We start from the raw sequence: 15,134 nt of genomic DNA, 5'->3' as shown, positions 1-15,134 counted from the left end.
ATTGAAACAAACATAGCTCTGTTTTCACGAGATTAAAAAATTCATTTCGAAAAAAGGGGAGAAAAAAAAAATGAAGAAAAAAGAATCGATCCATTCTCTTATTAAAATCTCATGAAAAATTGTTTCATCAAAGTTCTATTAACCTTTCTTCTTTTCTTATTACTTTCAAGAAGAAGAAAGGATTCTATTTCTGATACACGCAATACAAGAAGCGTAAGCCACGTAACGCGCAACAATAATGCAACGAAGGACGACTTCCTGCGGAAGTGAAACTTACTTTCCGGGGTTATTGTACCTCTTTCGAGATAGAATACGCTGTTCTGGAATGGATATTGGCGGAGAATTGTATTGAACGTGGCCACATCTCTCTCTCTCTCTCTCTCTCTCCTTTTACTTCTACTCCTCTTAACTCATTGTTAGACGGCCATGTCGATGTCACCATAAAATCAATATCCGACACTGTGGCCCCATAGATATTTAATGGCTGTCGCGTCTCGATGAAAAAAAGGAGAAAAAAAAAAAAAAAAAAGAAAGAAAAAATAAAATTTCACTTGGAAATTGGAGATACGTTTTGATAAATTTTTCTAATTGTGTAGACGAGAAGAGACGAACGATTGAAAGAATTGCATATATAATCATTGATTTATACGCGTTTTGATTGAGGAGACACTTTGAATGGATAATATTTGGAATTAACTTGGGATATATATAACCGCGCGGTTAATAAGCTTTATATACGATATATCGGATTGAGAATTGTTAACCGCGCGCTATTATTAGAATACCAAAATTTTAGACGCATTCCGCTCTAGTAACCGCTAATTAGTACGCGTAATAACACCCCTTGTTAATTAATTTACGTGGCAATCAATATGTCAAAATTGATGTGATTATCAAAGGAATTCTTAGCTAAAAAAATCTTTGACCGTAGACAGAAATTACTTGTGAATTATTCGTTTTCATCGATCATGCGTCGTTGATCATGAACGAATCTGAATTTCATGAACAATTATCGTAGAAGTAGGCTTTAGAGGAAAAGAAGCAAAAAAAGCAATTTTCGTGAAATATTTTTTGACAAAATCCCAAATTTGAAAATATCAAATTAAAATATTATTGGATGCTTCCATAAATGTTAAGATAAAAATTGAGTAATAATTTTCTTAACCAGGATAGAATCTTACCCTCTCAAAGAAAATTTCTCTCCAATATCCTATCCGTCTCAAAGTGAATCTTCAAACCGAACATCAAACACACGTATTTGTCACAAACATCTCTCAGAAGAAGAACAGAAACTGAAACTTTTCGATTCAAAGACGCGACGATAGAAAAGTCGCAAAAATAGGGGTGAAGAAGAACGTCGAAAGTAAATTTCTGGGAATCTCCAGGGGAAGGAATAATGGATGATAACGTGTGGTAGGGCAGTTTCGTCGAGGACAACGATTGCCAACCTTGAACGTCCCCCTCGGGGACACTTGTGAACGATCTTCCATCCAGAATTCTTGCCACAAGAGGGTGAATCTAGCCTACCTACCGTATCGTCCGGCACTATTCACCCCCTAAACGTCTAATTTGGGGCTAATTAAACAGAGTGACGAAGGTCGATCGGTTTTCGTGTTTGGCGATACCAGTTTGGGATAGATTTAAGTGCGGTTGGTGTTCCAAGAGGATCATCATTTCAACCATTTTCCCCCTCGTAACATCGAGTTTCTGGTAAATGAATCGCAAATTTGAGAGTTGAAATTAATCGAGAACTATTGTAAGACGATGATTGATACGATGTTAATGATAAAGCAATTTTTTATACCGCCATGAATATCTTTTCAAGTGATAAAAAGACTTCGAGATCGTGCAAGAGGATATTAATAAAAGTGGAACGAAGTTAAATTTATCGTCTCTCGAACGATCGATATTAATTTTTTGTTTTATATGAATAATGCATATATAGACGTTTATACATGTATTTTTAAGCGAGACTACTTATATATGTATAAATGAATGAAAATTGCATTTTCTTGACGTCAGAGCCGCACGAGCATAACGAACATCATAGATTAAAATATATATATATACATATCATAATCATTATTATTCATATTTCTTAAAATAACAAATATACACAATATTACTTTTCTCAAACCTGAAAACCGATTCTAAATTCTCGTTATTTACATCGAATTATACGTAAGAATGAATTTTATTCCACGAACAAAAAGAGAAATCTCGTTTCACCTCTTCTTCCTTTCTTTCAGAAGGGGCGGAAACTCGAGGCGGAAGTGAAAAGAGGAATTTTAAAGAGGAAAATGTTTCGATAGATTCCGACCGTTCGAAAAATAATCGAGAGAGTTTTTCCTGTTGGAGAGCGGAACTCAATGCCATCAGAGATGGCTTAGCGACAATTGGCACGAGAGGGAAGGAATTCCTTGGCAAGCGTCGTCTACGTATCCCGGTTGAAAATTGTTCAAATGTTCGATCGATCGGGTATGCGATATTCGATCGCGTTGGTCGAATCTCAGCCTCGAGAAAGAACTCGATCGGTTCTTTCTCGAATAGAATAAGAGTTGGAAGATTAAGAGTAATTGATATTAAGACGAGAATCGAGAAAGATATTGATCGTTTTTTAGCTGACAGCGATGGGGAAAATTTAAATTAAAAGTTATCGAATATAAAGTTACTTCTATACTATATAATAATAATAATCGTGAATAATTATAATGGGAAACAACCGAGGTTATATGAAAACTGGATCAACTAATAGCTACGAATAAATGTTATTTAAGCATTTTAATAACTAATTACTTAAAGTAACTTTATTCGACATTTTCAATTAGTTACTCTTTCAACGGATTAATGCTCAACTTTAATAGCTAAATGCATGATTAATGTGTAGCTTGTTTTTGGTTGCTTTCGTTAAGAAATTTGAATTAAGAAAAATTTGTGTACATAAAAGCTGTTTATATTATATTTGTACATAACAAAAATTGTTTGAACAAAATTAGAGAAGTGATTCTTCAAAATATATTAATATTTTATAAAGTCAATCAATCAATAATATCGAATCAACGTGTTCAAGTTCAAACTTTACTCTGGATATTTTACGTCTCTTTACATACATCACGCAAAATACGAAATTTTCAAAAAATATCATGGTACATCATTCACCGATCTTTATCTACGCATCCATAATTCCTAGACACGCATGGAACACGATTCATCGCGTCGATGAATCAATCTTGATCGCCGATTTCGATTAAATCGTGAACGAGATCTACGCGAATGTCCGCGAATATCGTTCTCGAACTCCGGCGGAATATATCAGCGTCTCGGTGCGGAATAATTGAGACGACAAAGCGGTTCCTGTACCTGGGAGGCCTATTCACGCGCGTCAAAGACCGTCGAGGACCGATGTGCATCGTCTACCATTCGCGGACAATGGCAATATTAACGCGGGATGGAGTGCAATTCCCCATTGTTCCAGAATCGCGATGCATCTTAAAGCTCCATTATCGCGCGCAACGCGCTTAAAAAAAGGAGAGGAAGACGAATCGACGCCGTGTCGTTCTCGTGCTGCACGTTGTAAAAATGAATTCGCACAAGTATGTATCCTTCTTTTTTCTTTTTTTTTTTGCGTTATCTCGAACAGTTTTATTCGTTCGAGCGTGATACGATTTCGAAGATAAGAGGATGATTCGATGGATGGTTTTTTTCTCTTTTGATTAAAAATTTAATTTGTTTGCGCGGCATTTGCATAACAAGTGTCGAGTGATGGAATATTATTCGGGAATTGTATCGCCATTTCGAAAATACTGATTAAATTATTATGTTTTGAAAATATAAATAAACAATTGTAATGGATGAAAAATATTTACATATCGAATTGTTCGAGAGAACCAAATCTACGCTGATTAAGCAACTCAATAAAATTAATCGAGTCGTAATTTATCCTCGAAGTTTAACCCATCCTTTTCAAAAAATCCTTTTATAGAATTCTTTACATCATTAACTCGTGAATATCCACCATTCCAAGATTCACAATGGCAAGAAACATTTTCCAAATCTTTCCAATTCTCATCATCGACAAGCGAGTCTGCTTCGGCCCATTTATTCGCAAATCCGCGCCACGTGGCGGAATCGCACCATCACCACTTACATTATTCAGTGCCGAAACACCATAATCATAACCCACGTTCGTTAAAACTTGGCTACTCTCGAACGATCCATTGTCCAAGCAGTTCTAAAAAGGAGATTTTCGAGCGCGTTATCGAATCACACGGCAAATTTAATCCACGGCGTCCGCGTGCATCTCGCAGTCATTGCGGCCGGTCATCGATCGATAACGAACTTTGTCCACTCGACACATGGGTAAGCTCCACGATGAAAACCGCAGAGGTCCACGTAATTCGCGACTAGAAGCGGTTAATATGCAAATGAACGCGTGGACCGATGTGGATACCTTGCGGTCGTTTAATCCACGATGAAATCCACTTTCATAAACGCATTCCCTGAACCTGAATTCCGATTCAACATGTGTAAACAAGCCGAATCCTTACTCCGGTACACAGATAGAGGGTGGCTCTGGATGAATAATATTCTATTTTGGATTTGATCGAGCGAGAGACGAGAGAGCGAAATACGTGGTGGAATAATTTTGAGCGAGGTTGAAGCGAAGATTGCAAAGATTTGAGATATTACTTATGAGAGGAATCGAATTGTTGGTGATAATTATGGGAGAATTTAGGATTTTGCTTGTATTATTGAGCGACTCGCATCGTTAATCCGCAGATTAAGATGAGATTAAATAAAAGAAAAAGAATTGAATTGCATGTGCTAATTGCTGTGTGAGAATTATAAATATCCGTTTACACAATCCTCTCATTCTGTGTGTTACAATACAGCAATAGGTTAAACAAGTAAGTTTGAGAATTTGATGAAAATTTAGATATAAGTCAAGATACATTAAATTTCAAATTTATCCATTAACATCTTCCTCTTTATTAATCTCTCGAATTACAAATATTGGAATTTATTGCGTGAAAACGTCATTTAACTCGCGAAAAATACATAATAAATATCCAAAAATCATCGAAAAATCGTTCCTTTAAACAGGTAACACAAAACTTGAAAACAGAACGAAGATATCGTACTTTTAACTTCCCCTCCAATTATATAAAATCTCACCCATTCAAATTTCCAAAATGGAGCGTCGAGAAGAGAGAGAGAGAGAGAGAGAGCACTTCACAGGAGCTCTCCGCCCTTTTGGCAGGAAATTAATTACGCGGGGAGGGTGGAGATGAAGACGAGTCCACAGGGGTGGCGAATTCGATATTGGACAAATGGAGCCGAACCGACAACATTGTCGTAAGGGCCTTTGACGCAACAGGCATAGGTCGATGCAACAATGGACAAGCTTTATTGTTCAAGGGATCTTGAACCCCCTCTAATCGGTCGACAACCTGGCTAAATGGATGTGTACACGCAACGGGACACGGCGATGGCCATTGATGCGCGAAGGAAAGATTGACGGGGATGGTTTGGAGACATTGCGTCGGGAAATGTTGTGTATTTTGAAAATTGTGCCAAGTACATTTAATTGAAAGTTGTTCTTCCTAAGGGATAAGAAGTTGGATAATTATTTATACTAATGAAAAATAAGGGTGAAAAATTTGTCGAAGCAATGTGTACCAACGAAAGATTCCGATTTTATATTTCTTTGAATTTTCTTCGATTAGAAATGATTATTAATTTAAAAGAAAATAGAAAAAATAGATGATTAGAAATTTCGAATTTCCAAAAGGAAAAATTAGCTTTCGAATTCCTTTTGAATTTTTAAAATGCTTTTGATACGTTTATGGAAGAATTTGGATTCTTTTCCGCTTCGAATTACCTTCGATCTTCCCGAGTTAATAATCCGTCGACAACTTAATGCCACTCTTTATTCGATCCGCTAAACGGATGTAGGAATCAGTGGAACATGGTGAAGATTATGGGTACACAAAGGGTGAATTTGAAGGGAGATTCGAGGGGATCCATTCGAGGGAAAAGTGATGGGAGATAACATCGTTACGAGGACAGGACAGTGGAAGCCGGTTATTACGACGGATATATCTCAACCCCTTGACATTGCAATTAGCTTCATCACCAATTAAATAATCCACATATTAATATTTAAAGCAAACCAATATTAATTACCGTATATATACACTATTAGAGATAACACAAATGTTGTTACAAAATATTTAATAGGTAAACACAAGCAAAAACGTGTAATCTCCCAACATCTCACATTACCTAATATTTAACGCGAATCAATATTTAATTCGTGTATATAATTCTCCAAATAAACAACTCGAAATCACACCAAACGTCTTTCACGATCACAAATTAAATTATAATTCTCCAAACAACTACAATCCATTCCAAACATCTTGCAACTCGCGCATCTTATCGATGCTTTCCCGAGCAAGAATTTCGTCCCTTTCGACCCAGCCAAAACAAACGAATCCCCAATTTCATTCGAAGATACAATCCGCAAAAAAATCTAATCCACGATCCAACACAAATTCATCACGAAACAAACTACGATCCCGTCCAACACGATCCATTTATATATCCTTTTCTTGCCTTTCACCACCTTCCATCTTCATCAATCTCCATCCTCCTTCCATCCTCCGTCTTGTAACCCTACCAACCCTCTCTTCCAAGTCGAAATCCAAATCGAGTCTAATCGATAGAATCTTCCTTCCGCGTCCACGCTCTCTCTGATCCCCCAAAACGACTTTGCCTCCGCGATTAAACAATCGCCTCGAGGAGGACGTTTCTAATGAAATAACGAGCTCCAGACAGTTTTCGACACCATGCGAGGAGATTCGAGAAAGAGATATAAAAAGGAGGAAAGAAAGGAAGGAAGGAAGGAAGAGAGAGAGAGAGAAAAGGCGAGGGTGCAGCGGCGGTTAGGGCACGTTGCCCTGGGCACGGCTCTCCTACGGGCTCGCCGGCTAAGGGATGGCGGGGTGTTGCCATGGAGACGCTATACTGTTTTCCGTTCCCCAATTACATGGCCGCTGGTTGTCAACTTGAGTCCCTAAAACGCATTCCTGCGGTGGATGGAAAGGTGAGGCGGCGGGCGCACAGGTGTGCGCCGCCTTCTTTCCTCGAGGCCTTCGCGTCTCGAGTGGCGAGACGTGGCGTTCCGTAGACAAAGGAGGGATCGTCAAACGAATACGATCGTTTACATTGTGGCAGGGGGCATCTCTTCGTTGTGTGCGCGCGTGTCTGTTCGTTTCGGTTTTCCAGCGAGTGCCGTTTCTCGCGAGATCTCAGACGGGATCTTCTGATCGATCTGGGTTTGGGGTTATTTCGAGTTGGAATATTTGTGGAGAATTTAAATCTACGGAATGGTGTATTAAAAAAAGATATGTAAAATATATATTGTAATAATTTATAGATTAATCGGATCTTTGTTTCGGCTTCATTCGTGTTTGTAGAAATTTTAACTTGTACTAAATATTCGGAGTCTATTAAGGGAGAAACGTTTGAGGGTAGTCGAAATTGCGAGTTTGTCGAATCGTTTGTGGAACATATGAGTTGTTAGAGTTGTTTAGAATTTGATTTAAATGATTAAATTGTTTTGCTCAATTGAATTGCGAGGATGAATATCGATCGGAATCTCAAAGTAAACCTTTCTCCTAAGAAATATCAATGTAGCGTATATTAATCTTTTCTTTAATTTAATTCCAAATAATCCAGTCGTCGTTCTCATTATTCATTTCCTACAATTTTACTTTTAGAGCAAGACAGTAAATCAGAAATGTTGCAAAGAAGATATATAATCGATCATAATCGAACACCTTGAACTCCACGCGCGGTTGTAAGGCGCCAGGGGTTGGCATCGATCTATCTCCTCTGTATAATTTCCTACGGACGGGTGGAAACAAACAGGCGGATGGTAAACAGAAGTGACAGACAGGGTGGAGAGGGTGGAGAGGCGCAACTGGAACGCGCCCAGCAGCAGACAGTATTTCGCGGGCACAAAGCACGAGGAACCATAAAGCCACCCCTTGGTTTGCCGTCCGGCGCACCTTTTGCTCCTCCTCTCCCTCTGTGCAGGGGATCGAATCTCCATTACTCGCGTATCTCGGCCGGGCTAAATGCTCGTTAATCCCTAATTGCATCCCGTGCACACAAGGATGTCCACGTGGGTTACCCTCTTCCCTCTACGTGCCCTTCTTTCCTCTTTTCGCGCGACCCTTCCGCGCGATTTTTACGACCCGCCACCGCCTTTTACGCCGGCGTCACGGCTTTGTCGAAATAGCGGTAATAATTCATGGAACACCTGCTTACTTTCACAATTTTATTCGTATAATGATACAAATTTTTTTCTTTTTTTTTCTCGCTTTTGCTACGGGATGCTCGATATTTTTTTAATTAAAACAACTTTTGTACTTTTTGCGGAAAGTCTCTTTGTGGAAAGAGGTAATTCTAAAGAGGGGGGTGGAAGAGGAACGTTTGTTTGTTTTCAGTATTTTATTCGTATGATAATAATTTGAGGGTTGTTTGATACTTTTTTTTTCTCTTTGGCATTTTTTAATCATTAGAGATGTTCTTCGTGGAAAATAATATAACGATATTCGTGGAAGGTAGAAATATCGCATAATAATAATAATTTGAAGACTTTTTTTTAGAAGGGTAATAATTTATGTGTGGATGTACTCTTTGATGATAATAATCTAGAATTTTAATAATTTTTCGAATGCACATCGGATGATCTTTCTTTGATTCTTCGAGAAAAAGAAAAGAACAAAAAATTAGAAGAGTTCTTTTTAAGAGCCGTTTTAAAATGTTGAATAATTCACAAAGAGAAATTTTTCTGGAAGAAAAACAATTGTGATCGTTAAAAGATTATTTAGAGAATGGATCGTTCTTTCAACGCTGAGCTGCATTCATTGAGACAATATTCATTGTACGCATTACGTACGATTAAACAGAAGAAGAAATATCCAATTATATGCAATTAGAGTGCAATTACAAGCCGCAACTAAATATAATAAATGTCTTCACGAGTCGAGGAGGCTTTACGTACCACTTGAACAAACATCTACAACATCCACGAAAGTATATAATCCGCGCGATAAATTCAAGGATTAAAAAGTCGCTACATTCGTGTGAAAGGCTAGATCAACTTTAAAACTCAAAAAGAGTTTGTAACAAACTTTATTATTACTTTCAATACCATACCCCGCAAAGTACTTCTCTACTAAAAAGCAAAACTTGTTCTAAAACTAAATATAAACTTTCTATTTTATACCCAAAGTTACCAAAGTTGCGTGGAAAAAAAGAAATTTATTAATCGTCAATAAATATCTGCACTATTTTAAAAATTTTCTAAAAAAGGAAAAAGGAATATTAAAAAAAAAATATCGATATAACGACGAACGCAAGAAAAATCTACGATGCCACAATTTTATTATTAAATTTAAATTCTGTGTGCACCATTTTTAAATTCTTCTCTTCAAAAAAAAAAAAAAAACAGAATATCAAAAAGGAAACGCGACAGGATCTATTCATGTCACAACTTCAACGCAATACATAACGTCCAACGTGAGTCAAATATGATCGCAAGGATCATAAGTCGCACGATGATCGTGTTCGAGGTCGATTAGAACGAGACAAAGCGAGCGACTCCGCGAGTCCTTGAGAACTCGACGACTTTCTCGGCGGGCAAAAAACGCACGGTATAATCGCGATTCCTCGAGGATCGCGATTGCCATCATCGTCTCGGTATATCGTCGTGGCTCGTCTCGATGAAACGCGAGTCGACAGTGGTGGAACTTAATGAAACGCCACGCTCGAGTGGCCGTCAAAAAGAGCGAAAAAGTCGAGACCGCGTTTTCATTCGCGCGGCTACCGTCGAGAAACGAGAGAATGACTCACAGTGTCGCTCAACTCGGTCAACTTTTACTCGCTGTGACGGAGAGGAAAGGAAACGATTTCGGCTGAAATGGTTTCGAGATGGATCCAAAAGTTGAAGCGAGAAGAAGAAGTTTTTTTCATTGAGTGAGAAATATTGGGGAATAAAGATTTTACAATGCGTGTGTATGTATGCGTCATTTTTGAAATATTATTCGTTTGATAATACAATACAAATACAAATTTTATGCATTGATGCACAGTGGTGTGAATGGAATAAATATAGTTGCGATAAGTGAAATAAAAATTTGATGTGTAAAAATAAAAGGTATTGAACTTTGTAGGAAAAGGTTAATTCAAAGATTCATTTGGTTGGAAAATATTAATTGTAAAATAACAATTGAAAGATATTTTAAAGTTCAGATAAAAAGGGATAAAAAAATTAAAATGCCTCGAGATTTTATTTTTCGATAGGAATAACTGTGGATGAAATATCCTCCATACATCTCCATTGAGAGAGACGATTTTTTAATTTCATATTAACATTCTACGAAACAACAAATACACGAAATATGATCAAATATCAAGATTTCGTTAAAAAAATTTATCGAATTAAATTCTCACAATAGGAAACGAAGTATGAAAGAAAAAGTACAACTCGAGCTCAAAATTATTTCCTTTCGCAACTCTTCATCTCTTAAAAAAAAAAAAAAAAAAAAGGAAATAAATTTCTTTCACAACAATACCAAACATTGTTCATACTCGATATACTAACTCAATAGAGGTTGAAAAAAAAAAGAGTTTCAAACAAAAATCAATCGAGGCAAAAAACTGGAAACGCCGATAAAATTCGGAACAAACGAGCGCCACGGCCCATCTCTCGCGAGAAAATCTCTCGCGCCAGTATATACCCTGGAATCGATCGAAACTTTTTCTCTGTGGATTTTCGCGACGAGGGCGAAACGCTCTTCAATATCGCCGGTTTCATCGTTGCCGCGTGCCGTCCGCGAATAAATATGCAAATAATTGCGTTCAACCGAAACTCCGCACTTGCTTTCCAAGTCATCGATCGTGCCACGCTTCTCACTTTTGACCGACCGATTCGGGGAGGGCGAGGAGGAGAGGGTTCTCGTGTGTCGAAAGCATAAACGAGCATTATGTGAGAGAGAGAGAGAGAGAGAAAGAGAGACGAGGCAAAGACGGTTATTAAACCGGTGGATGTTGACACTACACAGCGATAGAAGCTTGGTCTGCTTTCTTTCCACGCTTCTTCTCGATCTGCTTCGACCGGTTTTTGCTTGGAGATCGACCGATCTTCTGGATTTGTGTGAAGGGGTGAGCAGTATTTTAGGATTGAGCGGCTGGTAACGCGGCAATGGGATCTTTTGCGAGACTGATGTTTGTTAATGATTATTTTAATTATTTAATCAGGCTCGTCTGAAATCTTGGAGAAAATAATGGTTCACTTCATCTTGTTAAAGTTAAACTTAAAGTTACTTTGGAAGTGAGTTGAAATTATTAGTTATTTTAAATGTTCTATATTAAAATTGCGTAAGAATAATAAGAGGGAAGAAAATGAAAAATTTCTTAATTAGTCAGGGAGAATTTAATTAAAATTTTAATAATACGTCGAGTTTTTTATATTCTTTATATATATATTTTTTAATATTTCCATTGGAAATATTAATTTGATCGCTGGGGATAATAAGGAAATTGTATACGTACGTCATGGTGTAAAATGTTTTACATACATATATACGTACGACGTTAATAATCAGCATAGATGTGTCATCAGAAGAAACCCTCATTTCATCTCCCAAAACAACCAGTCAAATATTCTACTATTTGTATGGTTTTCACGTGATATCATTTTGCATTGTCACCCAAATAAAATGGGAACATTCTACGTGAAATGTCCAATGTAGAATACGTAAATGCAATAAGCGTATACAGATATATGATTTAATAATATAATTAATTTATACATAAAATTATATTATTGGTAAAACAATAAATGTAGACATTTATACGTGTTATATTCATTCGAAATTATGATATTTATATGTTATCTGTTAAATTCATTCATAAAAATACAAAGAATAGTGTATAAAAAGTTAAGTAAAATGTAATAATTTTCGATACTTGTTTTAAATTTCCATTTTCAGAAAAATAATAATATAAAATATTCTTAAACGATAAAAAGAAGTCATCTTCAAAATTTTTTTAAAATCCCCTCATCGTTTCAGGCGAAGCTATTATCATATCATTCCCAATTTCAAAATTCAAATCAAAATTTTATACAAAAATTCCAATACAATACCAACTCCAATATCAAAATTACTCCAAATCAATCCTCCTAATCTAAAAATTTTCAAAAAAAAAATATAACATCAACTATGACGATACTACATCAACATCAAAATTTTATACAAAAAATTGTAATTTCAAATACATCGTTCCCTAAAAAATTACTGATACTGTTTTCAATAGCAAAATTTAAACCAATTCAATCCAAATTTATATATATATACATATAAAAATCAAGCACAAAATATCAATCGAATCGAGATGACGTTTAAACGCACGTTGTGAACGCAGCCATACAACGAGCACCGTTATTCCCCTGGTTGTGGTGTAAACGTACTGGAACGCGCGCGTACTACGCTAAGCGTGTTACGCAGCGAGCAATGCGTTTACCTCGCGCAAAGGGGGATATACCTGCGCGCCCTACCAGTCACGCAACCATCGAGAACACGTGACCGGATTCGATGCAATAGTTTGACGGCCATTCTCGTCCGGATCACCGCTCTCGCTCGAGTCTTCGACCGAATCTATCTTTCCAGTGGGCTATCCGTTCATCGACTGTGTCCCAATAAAAATATCATCCCTCGATGGGACGATGTTGTAAAGTTTTATCGCGAAAATTACTTCGCTTCGTTGGCCAAGAGAAAATTTCTCAAGCGACGAGCTATTGTGTTGCGTGGCTTTTATTTGTCGTTCTTTATGACTTTCGTCGCGGTTTTATCGCACCCCTCGAGACCTCATCCCAGGCTGCTATTCATTATTGGAGGAAATAACGTTTAGTAACATTTCGGTATCGCGAATTCTTCCTTTCTTCTTTTTCGTTCTATCCTGAATTTATTCGACTCGATATTATTATTATTGGAAGGTGTAAAATTTGTAAAATGTCGAATTTCAACTCTTCGAATCGAAAGTTGTTGGACAGATTTGTTCGACTGGCCTAAGGAAACCTATGACCATCGAGGGTAAACGAAATAGGTCTATAGCCAGGAGATCCTGAAATTCTATATTCTTTTATATATTTTTCGCCTTTTATATGGCCCAATCCCTCTTTTATTGCGCTGTTTCGTACGAAACTTCAACACCCGTTTGTTCACAATCGCGAGCAATTGGATCGCGGAATAAAAATGGAAAATCCGATCGACGTCCCCGAAATCCCTCCTTTTCTTCCCCGTTACACACTGCTCTACGCACGTTGAGACGAACAAACCAGTAATTGTACAATTCGAAAAAAAGAAGCAGACCCAAAATCTTAAGAATCACTCTTAACGTATAATTTTTGTAACGTATAATTCTATCATCAAACCATTTACGTTTTCCTTTTCACAAATAAATTCAAAAATATACTCGAGAGCTCGAGAAAATGGTATGAAATAATTTCTAATAAATATTTATCGTAACGTTTTCTGACAAGTATATCTTCCATCTGACAAATATTATTATAATACTTCTTCCAATAAAAAATTAATAAAAAAGTAACGATAATCGGTTAACGAAAAAAATCCAATTTTTCTACAAAACGAAAACGCTTTTCAATCGAACGGCCACATTATCTGCGTCGATTGACGAATCGATCAGAGTCTCTCGTGGACGAAATGTTGGGAACAAATTAAAAACGGGGCGTTTCGTATTTGCAAGTGTAATTCGAATGGTGGGTAACGATGGCAATTTTGCAATACACGTTGCAACGCGTTAAGCTCGCTACTTACTGGCGCATTAAAAGATCGAGGCGGTAAACTACCGGCTGTTTCCTGTTTCAACGTGGATACGCAACAGTGAAACGAACTCTTTTTCCGTCCCTTCCGTCTAATTTATACGTACAAAAATAGAAAAAGCTGAAACTTATCTCGTATGCGCGTTGGGAAGAAGGATCGCGTATTCACGGTTTAATTTCGTACGATTGTAATTCATCTGTCGTTTTAAAATATCTTTGAAAAATAAGGGAGTAAAACTCTTCATCAATTACATATCGTGTAAATTTTCTTTTTTTGTTATTAAATAAGATACGTAGAAATTGATAGATTCGTAAAAGAATATAATTATCGTCAATTTTTGATCGTGTAACTTGGAAGTTATTAAATAAATAAAATTAAAATTATCATAAATTAACGTTTAAAATATATTCATAATTATAATATACAACAACAAAGATTAATTCAAGAAATGAATTTCATGAAATTCCAATATCGAAGTTTTCTATTAAAAGAAATAATTTCTTGTGAAATTTATTTTTGAAAAATCGATCGAAGTCGAATTATTGAGTTCCAGCCGTTTTTCGAGTTGTTCATTCATCTCAACGATTTACGAAACCAAAATCTACTTTATTAATATTATTTTATATCATTTTAGAATCCAGATGCGAACGAAAGCTCTCAGTCCGTACTTTTATCCATTCCAAGTCGTTATTAAACTTATTATCGATGGAGAAAACGAAGAAGAACGACACCAAATCACGACTGATTTAAATCCAAGCGGCGTGAGATCGAAATCCAGGCTCGAAAGAGGCGCGCACGTGCGAGATGTTTGTCGATTTCACGGTGAAACCGAGCAAATAAAGATTAATTTCCAATGTTGACGGAAGACGTGACCCGTAATCTTTGAGATAAAACGTTGCAACGCGTGCCATATATTGATCCAGTCGAAGGTGAAACGTATGAAGCGTTTACCTGTCCCCGTTTATCCATACGATAAAACGCGTCCTGATTTTTCTTCTTCCTGCGTTGCGTAACGCACAGTTAAACGCGCCGGACACGCGACTTCGAAATAGAAATTATCGAGCGTTTCGCCATTCCAAAATCGAGTTATTTACGGGAGAGAAGATTTTTCAATCGGGATGAACGATGGCTCTATCGCTTCATCAAAGTTTACGGTACGAAAATTAATCGTTGTGTCGATAAAAATGAAATTTTCTTCTTTAAATTTTTTGATAT

The 15,134-nt window shown here is 36.8% G+C and overlaps 1 protein-coding gene across 36 annotated transcripts in view; it reads right to left on the bottom strand.

Moving 5' to 3' along the window:
- The window catches only part of LOC107998112 (phosphatase and actin regulator 4), a 314,594-nt gene that overhangs the window by 197,228 nt on the left and 102,232 nt on the right, over positions 1–15,134 (bottom strand). The window lies entirely within an intron of this gene.

Source organism: Apis cerana, linkage group LG3 (genome assembly GCF_029169275.1).
Source record: "Apis cerana isolate GH-2021 linkage group LG3, AcerK_1.0, whole genome shotgun sequence".
NCBI lineage: Eukaryota > Metazoa > Arthropoda > Insecta > Hymenoptera > Apidae > Apis > Apis cerana.
This window is presented reverse-complemented; position numbering and strand designations above follow the sequence as displayed.